Here is an 11,783-nt window from a genome sequence, read left to right as displayed (position 1 = left end):
ATGACCATGCTGAACCCACAACCCAGAAATACTCACCTCATCCACTCTGATGGACTCATAGTCCAAGGGGACTTTTCAAGAAACTTGATGGGTTCACAATACCCCATGTACGCGGTCTCTGCCTGAAGTCTTTTCTCTTGCAGTTGTGCTGGCCTGGAGCTGGGCTCAGCTGGTACTGAAGCAACAGGATGACTGTTCATAGGTTTGCTCTGATCCAAGAAATCCAGAGTAATCCTTATGCTTAGCTTTCTACATCTGGGACAGAATCACAGATGCATGTAATGTCAGAGCCTAAGCAAGTCAGTAAAACTGTGCAGCACACCAAAAACTGTTTCCCAGTGCTGTCAGGGACTGAAATATTAATGGACTATGCCTCAAGAGAGCCATGAAAGCTCCAGACATTGTCTGTATATCACTGACTCTGATCTGCTTGTTTGATTGAGATCTCAAGATTGAAGCTGGACAAGGAAGAAAACCCTTTCCACCAACCCTTCGCTTTCTCAGAAACACATAGATTATTCTGCCCAGTATGCAATGAAATCATGATTTTCTTAAATAATATAAAACACCAGGGCAACCCACTCTACAGGAGCACAGACAGCTAGGCTGGGAGATTGGGCGGCTTTTATAGACTAAAGATTCACGTGAACCTGTCCAGTTCTGGGCCTGCAGATACAGCTCCTGCTGATCACCCCTGTAACACAGATCAGGAATACTAACTAGGTGCTGGTGTCTGGTTTTGCTTTCTGTAAATGAAAACCAATAGCAATTACTACTGCACTGCTTATAATCACAACATAAATTGAATTCTCAGTTAACATTTTCAAAGTCCTATTGATGCAGATTCCTACTGATCACAATTCCTATTGATTGAAAGTGATTTTAATCAGTACAGGGTGGGTTTTTTTCTGGAGGTTGGACCACAAAATAAATACTCTTTTCCCACTTGAGAATATTTGCATTACTAGGACCCATACAGGGATGAAGCTTAAAATAGGGTGTTGGTTTACTTTACTTAGCTGTCTCCCCTGGAAATAGAAAAACAACTCTTGTTTGAAGACACTGAGCACCATCATTTTAAATGCATGTATATATCCATCTCCTATGGATAAATATCAGAAATTTTTTTAAACTCCATTTCTGAGACTGCCATACATCTCAACCAGTTCAAACGTCTACATGTTTAGGTGCTTAAGCACTGAGCAAGCGTGGGAGTCAACTGTCAAAAAATTAAAGCTAACAGTTTATCAGTGCAAAGCCTAAATGCCCAATTTCACTACACAACAAGTTAGCTTTATAAAAGTCTAGTAATCTGTTCATATTATACACCTGTAGTATTTTCCATTGTTATTTTTTTCTGAGATATATATAAAGTTTATGGCAGAATTAACTAGTTGTGTGGAATAACTAACATGAGCCATTCAGATTATTTCAGCCTTCACAGGGGTTGCAGTTTAGGATTTCTCAAACCTCATATTAGTGACAGCCACAGACAGATCCATGATTCACCCCATAGTGGTTATGAGTATTTTGCCACGGATTTTAGTGGCCTAAATGAGAATTTCAGTGGGGAGAGCATGGTCTCTGAAGACATCACTGCGACATTGCACAGACTGAACACCCGCCTGGGTGGAGACTGTGAAAAAACCAGTGACTGGCTCCATTTCAGAAGCATGAATTTCACGACAGAGTGGAAGTCCTCCCACCAGCAGCTTATTCAAGGATACATGGCAATGAGCTTCATTAAAATCAGTAAAGAACTAACACTGAAGTTTCCATCCAAACAGAAACCCAATTACAAGCCAGTCAGGTGTGTCCTATGAAGTATAAGACTGTAATACATGGCATGAGTCAACATTGTCCTAAACCACAACAGCTTCTTATTTTTGACATGATCCATAAAAGCATAGGCAAGTGGAAAATTCCATCACAGCACTTTCTCTTACTCTCATGCATAGTATGGACAGGCTTACAAAAAATGGCTATAGTAGGAGTCCTGAACAACTGAACTTCAATAAAGGTCAATTGTCAAAATACTCTAAGTTCATCTTAGGTCTAATATTCTAAATGGTTTCTTTGCACACTAAAATCTTTGTTTAGGCATTATAGTGCACAAGTCTTCCTAGAAGGATCTTGGTTAACATAAGCTGATGTTCTGTCTTTTAGTACCTTAACTCTATATTGCTATTTACTATCAGCTCCAGAATCCCGCAATATTGTGACTTCATCTTAGTGTCTAACCTCAGGGGGGAATGCACTTTGCTGCCCTGGTATTGTAATGCTATTGCTGAGGACAAAAGATATAACATCTGCAAGTGTTTTGATAAATCACCTAAAGACTTTTTTTATTAAAAAAAAAAAAAGAAAATCAGGCAGATTAAACCCATTTGGATAGTGTGATAGAGAAATTATCGGAGAAATGCAACATACAGAAAAGATTCAGGACCTGGAGTCTGGCCATTTTTTTAAATTTCACACAAGACAAGATGACAAACAGATGGCACAGTTAGGAAAATCTAAAAGGCAAAATATAGCCCCCATGTCACTTTAATGATGCTTCTGCTTATCGTGGTCTGCATTTTAGATCAACTTATAAAGTATTTTTCTAAATCATAAAACTCGCTCAAGCTCTATTTTCTAAAGACAAACTGATCTGTAAAGATGCATCAGTCAAGCAGGAGATTAATTCCTGTTGTACCAAGTTGTTGTTTTTGGCACAGAAGTCAATATTTGTAAGACAGAAAGCAGCTGTAGCACGCAAGTTAGCATAGTGCATAAATCTTTGCAGCAGGTTATAGCAAGAAGATGATACTATCCGCAGGTAACACGATGGAAGCACTGCCACAACAGAGCCTTCCTAATGGTGGTCATCCATTTACCAGTGTGAGCCACGCTAATGAGGTCACACTAATTCACTTCATGTCATTTACCCTTTGGAAGCAATCAGCCCAAATATAAACCAGCAATACATTAGAAGAGGTCACCCAGCGCAGTAGCTCTGTAAAGAGTGAGCTGCTTGTATAGGACTCCAAGCCAGATCCAAGCCTGCCTGGAGCAACAGGACATGCAACTACTGACAACAGGGACTGGGAAGCAGATTAACCCCCCATCCCCTTGAAATCTGGCTGAGGTGAAGTGCTGCTCTCTGCTTTGCCTGTGGTGTGGTGCTTCATCCCACCTCTCTCATCACCCTGTCACATCAGCTGTGGGGGCAGCAGGAAAGGCAGGGAGTTAACTCTCAATTTTCCTTCTGTTGATTGAAGCTTTTGCCTCCCTTTTGCCTCCCACCCAGTGATGCCAGACAGCAGCTTTGGGATAGCAGCAAAATAGGGACACAGCACTGCCAGGAGGTGTGGCAGATGCAGTCCTGCCTCCCTTGCAGGGGGACAAGAGATTTGTCCTCTGACAGACATGCTTTCCCCTTCACCATCTTTCCACGTCTATCACACCAGCAGCTTAACTGCTGGAGGCTGGGGGGAGTGTTACTAACCACTCTATTTTGGGGTTTGATTTGTTTTCTCAGGAGATGGGACACAATGTGAAGCCCATTTAGTCCAATAGAACCATTATCTTGCCTGTAAAGGGTTTCTTACCGATGCCAGAGCTCCTGAATCCAACCAAGGGGCTTGGCAGAGACTGTGCAGCACTGTGCTGAGTGCTGCCTCTGGGGCAATGAGATACCCATCCTCCCTTTCCTCCACATCAGAGAACCGGTGTGGTCACCAGCAGGGTCAGGGCTCAGAGGTTGGTAAGTGATCAGCCAAGTGTCTCAGACAAGCTCCTTGCTGCCCCAGGCTCAGCTTCCATGTTTTCAGCCTGGCAATCATTCCTTTCTATGGCATACAATGAGCTCTGCAGAGGAGAGGATAGAGCTGATCTAATTCTTGATGCACAAGGTTAAATAGATTACTTGTATCTCCAGCAGCCTTATTCCCTGTGCTGAAATTGAGTATATCAGATCCCTTGCCACAGTATTATCCCTAAGACTAGATGTGAAGGAAGTGAAGCCTGGAAAGGTACCTGGGTATTTCCCTTCTTGAGAACCCTGTCACGTCAAATTGTGGTATCCTGGCACTGTTTGCATGAGTGCAGTTACTCACATACAAGGCCATATGCAGTTTCGAGCCCACAGCTTTCTCTCTAGCCACTGCTGCACTTGTTCTGACATTTCCAGCCTCACTTGACCAAATTATATGTGGTTTTAAGCAAAGATGTTCAAAATTTAATGTCAAATAGATGCAGATTGAGCCCACATGGGAAGCAGGAAATACAATAGAAATATGCAACTCCATTACATTAATTTATCAGTGTACATTCTACATGCTTTATAAATTTCTCTAACATGATCATCTGTTTCATTCCTAGAAAAGAAAAAGCTAGCAAATATGAATTTCTGGAAATAGGCAGCAGAAAGAGATTGACTTGAAATAAACAAAATAGTTGAAATTAAATTTTCTTGGCAAGATTTGCTTATGTTGTTCATCAAATAAATGTACGTTATGTCTTGCACTGTTACTCAGCTGTGATCCTATAATGTGTTTTCTGCATCCTGTCAGACATATGATCCTTTGTCCCATAATAGACCCAACTATCTCACAACCAGCTGAGCTCAGGGTCATCCCAGGGTCAGGCTGGTTAAAGATGGCTGTCAGTTCACTGCCTGACTCACAGATGCACTTTAAATCACCTTTATCTTACTCGTGCTGATGCTTTCCAGCCATCACTGTAGCAGGGGCTGTCGCACCTCTGTAAAATGTAGGGAAATGTCTTGTAGCATCCCTGAAAATTTCTCAGTGGATATGCAATGCGCAATGTGCCCAATATAAAGCAAGTGCAGCTTGATGTATAATGTGAAATGAGAACTATTTCAAATTCCTTTATGGAAGGTAGCTAAACAACATGGTTCTTACCCACCTTCCAAATGAAGATAAAAATTCAGAGCGTGAAATTATCACCTTTCAGATCAGAAATATAATTATTATTTAGCCTGAAATTTCCAGCAAAAGGAGTATTTGCATAAGAAGGACAGATAATCTGGGAAATACATCACCTTATGTTTTTATTGTGATAAATACCTCCCTTCAGTTCCTGATGCTATACAACTTCTTAATGTTTATCACTAGTCTCCAAGGTATAGAAGAAAGACAGCCCTTAATTGTAAATTTACACATGCTTTATTGCCGGTGCAATGGCATGAACACATTTAAAAGGATTGTCATTCCAGTTAATTATGCTGATTCTGACATGTACCTATCACGTCTAAAATTGATAGTGCTTTTCGACCAGTTAGTAGCATTACAATATGTTGTGCCTTTCTCTCTAAGGTTAAGCATGTTAGGGGCCAGAGAATGGCAGGAGAAAAGAGTCTCTGCATACTAAGTAAGTGCTGCTAGCTCAACAGTCAAACCTCTTTATAAGAGAACTGTAGATAGCTCTGCCACAGCACATGTTCTGCATTTCTATGTGTGCTCCAGCCCCATCCCACCTGCCCCAGGCAAAGTCAACAATCTTCATTACACCTAATAGTAAACAACACCTTCCAAGTCCCTCAGAAACTCTTGGCCTTGTTCACAATGTGTAATGCTTAGGCACCCAAGCAGATGGTAACACTTATTAAAGATATTAAAGCAGAAAAAAAAAGACAGGAAAAAAGGAGGCAACTATTAGAAAACACTTTGTGGCAAGGGAAAAACAATTTCCATGTTTTCCCTGCAGCAGAATTCTGAGTCTGTGAATTCCAGACTTGAAGAAATTGGGGAAAGACTTGAAATCAACAGCAAACTACAAACAAATATCAGAGAGCAAAACACCATCCTTACCCTCAGCAGAGTTATCATTGCTTGGATCAAAGTCTCACTTTAGAACCGCACACTGAAAAAGCAGATAGGAATCTGGGGAAACCATACATCCTCCTTTCCTTCCCACACATCTGAGTATAAATCTTGTGGGACATCCCAGAAGGAGGTATACATATGTCTTACAGTTACACCTGGCTGACAAGGGTAATATTTTCAGACTGTGGGAGGAAGGGTAGGAGCGGGGAAGGAGGCAAGGAGGGAAGGAAAGAAGGAGAGAAGGAGGAAAGGAGGGAAGGAGGGAAGAAGATGTTTGCTTTTGTAAAAAATTGATTAGAAATAATTGTCATTCATTTTCTATCACATGATCCACATGCCTTTTAAAGAAAAGTAAGCTCCTGTGTTACATCCAAAAGCACAAAACCATGGGTGATGGGATCCAAGCTAGAGTAGACAGTACCAGAGAAGAAGAAACCTAGAGGAATTATAAAACACATTAAGGAATAACAACTGTCTTGAACGGTCATGTGAAATGCAACTTGGAATACCTCTCCATGCACTATAGCAGCTTCACATTGTTCCTGGGAAAGGGAAAGGTATCACCACCAAAGTCTCTGTTCTCTATGCTGTTTCCCTGCTCCTGCCCAGCCTGGGCAGCAGTCTCTCCTTCCAGCTACCCCACTGCTCTATAGCAAATATCCTTGGGTACAGTGGCAGCAATGGCCAGCAAAGCCCTTGCATGGTGGTCCCTCTTCTTTCCTCACATCAGCCTTGCCCTTTTGACCACTTTCATCCTAACCTGGATTAAAGCATTGGCTACACCAAGGGGTGGAAAACTGGAAAAGCTTGGAGCACCAGTGAACAGATCCTGAAGAGCTTGTCTCATAGGTGTGGATAAGCATCTGGGAAACATCTAGATAAAGCTTTATTATTTTTATTATTTTAAATAAGAGAGTAAGCTGTGTGCAAGGAGAGATTTCTTCCCTCAGTTTTCCCAGTAAGAACTTCTGCAGCTCTTCACCTTTTGAGTGCATCCAGAGTTCATTTTGCTGGTCAAGAAAAAGCAGTATTTTCAATAGCAGTGCTTTGGCTAAGCACACAACCTCCTGTTTACACATGAAGTAATGTCCTTCTGACAGTGTAGAGCATGGTGCTTGCCTTCGGACAAACTCACATTGAGCAGGTATGTCTCAAGACAAAGCTGCTGACACATTTCATTCCCTTCTCCCTCTTCTCTTTGAGCTCAGATAGTGTTCATTCCCCAAGTAGTGACTTTAAGGGCTACTTCCACAGTCCTTTCCCTGAGACACTCCCCACTGAAACTGCTAGGGTGTTTTATATAGCACAAACACAGCAGGAGTTAATCTTTTCTGATGCCTGATATCATTTTTACTTATCATTTTAGTACAATAAAAAAGTCCTACCCTCTGAGATGTGAGTGAGAAATCTTAGATTATTTAATCTTCACTGAAATGCAGATTGTTCGGAGTTTTTCTGTAAAGGCTGATATATATTCCTTGCTCTGGAGAATATTTAGAGACAAACCAACCTAATTTTAAGGCTCAGGATGGACTACATCATCTTTAGTGCTGCTGTTCCAAACTGATATGGAATTGCACTAAACAAAAGACCTGCTTCAAGGATTAAAAAGTGAAAAAACGTGCCTCATTGCCATGAATCATCAAGGACACACCCATGCACCCATAGATCTCTCTCTTCAACATAGATACCTCAGACACATTAGCACATGAGGGAGCTCTCAAAGGTGCTTCCCTGAGAATGGCTATTTGAATTTCCTGTATGAAGTAACAGCATCCTTCTCGTTGAGGTTACACACTGAGTGCAGTCACCAGCAGTACAGGGAACCCTGTACAGATGTGCAGAGACCACCATCCCACAAGGCTGGACACGCATTCTGCCCTCAAGGAAGGGGCCAGGTCCTTCTTGTCTCCTCTCAGCAAATACACACCTGAATGCTGTTAATATTGCTCAGCTCTTCCATTAATCTCCTGGACAGTGTTTTGGTCTCTAAGACAAAAGGAATTTTATGAAACAAAGATCTAAGGATTGAAAATGTGTGTGCAAAGGAGGAAGGGATTGTGACAAACCTCACAGCCCATGTGAAAGGTTGTTTTGCTTCTAGACCAAAGGGGAGGAGGCCTGATCCTGCTCCCATGCTAGATAAGCAGATATCCTGCAGGCAAGCAAAGCTGGCAACAGGCTGAAATCGTGGTGAGAGTTGAAAAGCTTGTTTTTCTGTATGCACAACAAACCAGATATGTTGACAGAAAACCAAAAGAACATCTGCTCATGCTGATCTATGAATGCTCTCCCTGGCTCCATTAACCTCCATTCTTTCTCTGTCTCTCTTTTTTTCCCTAAACTGAAAATTATAATTTTAAATGTTCAAGGCTTTCATTTCTCTATTAATCAAATGAAGTCTCCTTAGCCACAGTTAAAATACTTTGTGAGGTGCTTCAACCAAAGACCATTTGCCTTGCAATTAGAACTCATTTTTAATACAACAGAGGGGAAATAGAGAACCACAGCTTTAGAATCAATATAACTATAAATTACATGGAAAAGGAAACTGTAGTATCCTAGCTTGAAACAACAGATTTATTATCAAAGTGGGTAGTATTGTATCGACAGAGTACATAAAGTTTATAAAGAAAGAGGGAAGGAAACACACAGAGAGAAATCAATGTTAGCATGGGCTCACTGTTGCTCTAAACGCTGCATTTGTGGTAATTAATTTTCACTTATTATTTTAAATTGTAAAATGTCACATTGAAAAATGGTTAGTGGTTCAAAAAAAGCTCTCTGCAGTACTTTCTAAGGCAAAACTCTACAGATTTTAATGAAAAAGGTCTGCAAAAGATGGTTCCATTATGTGCTCTGTATTTAATCCTGGTTAAGACAAGTTACTAAACAGCCTCCTCCATTCCCGTATTTTGAACAGCATTATAGTTAAGGTTGCAACTAAGATTTATATGTAAACTTAAATGGCTTGCATTTATTTTGATTCCCACCTACTGGATAAGATGGCAAAATTGTTATTTCTGATTGCAGTAAATATTTTAAATGTATCATCTTTCCCTTTCACAAGCGGGATTCCCCCGTAATTGCTCACATATACAATACAAAAAAAACCTTCAATGTCTGACCATAGGATTTCTTGTTATGTTTCAGCTGCTTTCAGTGCACAGTCTGCCCTGCATCTGCAGTTAAAATCAGGGAAGAAATTTTTGCTCATTTCTGAATGAAGAGTTTGCAGATAAGGCCTGACAACCCAGAGCTCAGGGTAATAGTTGTGTCTTCTTCTGTTCCAGCTCCCATGAAAGTGGGACTCAACCAGTATGGCTAATTGGTCTCAAAACATGTTACTGTGCTCAAAAATGGGAATACACAGAAGTTATATGGATTTCTAGAATCTCTCACCTGATTTGCAATCAAGCTATTTTGAGATGCCTGTTAGAGGAGTCTCAGCAGAATTTTCAGTGTGTTTGGATTATGTTAATTATAAGCTTTACTGTGCTGTTCAAGTCCTGAGGTGAGAAAGTTGTGATCTGAAGAGAGAAAAGTTTCTTTTTTTCCTGGATTAGTAGGCTTACAGAGGCTAATCTTTTGATTTGCAGACCTGAGGGTTCCAGGTGACCTGAATCTTCCTGGGAAATGAGCCACAATAGGTCCCACTCAAAGCCAATGTATGTGTGGGGTCAGGTACAAGTCTCTTCTAATATTAAACATCTGCTAACATTCTTCAAATAAATCGAAGTTCTGGGGGAACAAGTTCCTATGGATGAAGACATTGGATGTTTCCTGTGCAGTGTGATCTGAGGTATATCACTGAGGATGGGTCTTCTCAAGCCCTTTTTGGCTCCCATTCTATTTTCATGATTGTTACCTTGCCTTCTAGCACTGTCAGAAATACAAAAAATAAAATGGGGGGGGGGGAGGGAATGGTAATAAACTACAAAGCCCCACAGGATCCTGCCTGTCTCAATACCCATTTCTATGTCTGAGCATTGTTTGTGCTAATACTGTTTGCTGGAAGGAGTGTTCCTCAAAGATAACATGTTTTGCACTGTGAAATATGCATGACTGCTGGCTCACCTCGCACGGGATCACCTTTCAGTTTCTAGACAGTGATTTGATTTTTATTTTTTTTTTTTACGTTCTTTATTTTACTTCTTTCTTTTTCCCCCAGCACAGCATGAGGAACGTAACAGTACCCCAGCCAATGCATTTTGGTCTATGATCCATCCATCCTCAGAAACATGCGTAGATTTTAAATCCACTGACACTACAGAGCAGCACTGCAGGGATTTTATTTTTTGCAAAATAGACTAGTCTGGTTGAAGTCTCTGCCATTGCTGGGTGCTAACAGGAATATTTTACAACTATGCTACAAATATAAATTGAGATTTGGGTGGCATTTCCACTGCAACTGATGTGTGCACAGGAGTTAGTTGAGGTAGTAGACCTGCTGTAGAAGTCAAGAAAAAGCTTTGTTTTACTGGTACAGAGGAGATTCAATTAAAACTGTACAAATCCCCACCCCTGTGGCTTAGCCCTTTCCATAACCTTCACCTTAGGAAGGCAGGGAGAAGTCTGGACAAGTGGTTATTCTCTGAGACTCTTCCAATGTGCTCCCCCTGCTCTGTCCCCAGATGGAGTCTGTGATTTACACAGATGTGCTTTGCACCTGAAGGCTTGCTAGTGTACAATGGAAGAGAGGTTCCCACTCCCTTCCATCCCCCATTTCCACCGCCAGCCTCGTCCTCACCCCCATCCCTTTTCATTACTTAACAAACCCGGTCTCCTGTGTTTTCTCTGCTCTTTATTCCATGTCACCAGGGCTGAGTGACTGCTGAAGATGAGAGGGGATGAGGAGTGTGAAGAAGGAAGCTTCTGCCTTTGGTCTGAGCCTGACGAGAAATGATGAAAACCACATGGGCTATGAAAAAGTCCAGTCCAACTTTCTGTTTACCGAGCTCCCTAGAAACGTCAACATCTGTCACCAAGTTACCCCTAAAAGGGGCACCCCCTTGCTACGGGACCCCGTTGGCAGGTCCCATCCCTCTTCCCCCAGCACGGCCTGGACCGGAGGGGTGTTGACAGAGGCAAGGGGAGGTTATCTGGGATTTGGTGATGGCTGTATTAATAGACAAAGGACAGCAGAAGCGATATCCCTGCCTCAGCCCTGCCATGCCACCGGCAGCGCAGGGGAGGGCCCCCGGGCATCCCGGCTGATCTCGGCTTTTGCCTTCTCTGCAACGGAGCCTTGGGGAGTCACCCGCGGAGAGGCGCGGAGCGGCCCGGCGGCCGCAACCCCGCTTCGTTGTTGTTACAATGCACACAACGAATTTTCTTCGTATTAGTCATTTCCCGAAGATCAAACCAGAGGACAGCTGCGAATGCAATCGATCCCTACAAAATGCGTTAGCTAAGCGTTCAATCAAAGTAGATATTTCCTTGGATTTATTTCTTTTTTATGCTTTAGTAATCGATAGCATATTGCCTTTTTATTTTATTTTATTTTCCTCCTGGCGGCGAGTGTCCCGCCGAGTTACAAACTCGCGTAGGTTAGAATTAGAAAATGTATAAATACTTATGCGGAAAGCCAGGCGTATCGCATGCAAAGAGCAGCCTCTACGCCACGCCGGGCAGGCAGCGGGCAATTCCCCCGGCTCCCGACGGCTCCAACACTTCCTACACGCTCCAACAACTGTTGCGAGCGAAACGCTCCATGAGCCCCTGTATTTTCCTAATCCCTCCGCTTCCCGCTGGCTACACCACGTCTTAGACCCGTGTGAACACAAGAGTTGGTGGCTGAGATTGGCTTCGTGTCCTCTCGCCGTCCCTCGTTTGGGCTTGTTTTGTTTGTTTGTTTGTTTGTTTTCTTTTTGCTACTTTTACTTTCTTGGACAGGGAGAATTTTTGCAATACGTTGAGTTTGTATTTATAAACTGAGCACTTGTCAAA

Source organism: Neopsephotus bourkii, unplaced genomic scaffold (genome assembly GCF_033783945.1).
Source record: "Neopsephotus bourkii isolate Nb327-2 ecotype Australia unplaced genomic scaffold, CSIRO-AGI_Nbou_v1 NB_1656, whole genome shotgun sequence".
Lineage (NCBI taxonomy): Eukaryota > Metazoa > Chordata > Aves > Psittaciformes > Psittacidae > Neopsephotus > Neopsephotus bourkii.
Note: the sequence above shows the minus strand (reverse complement) of the source record.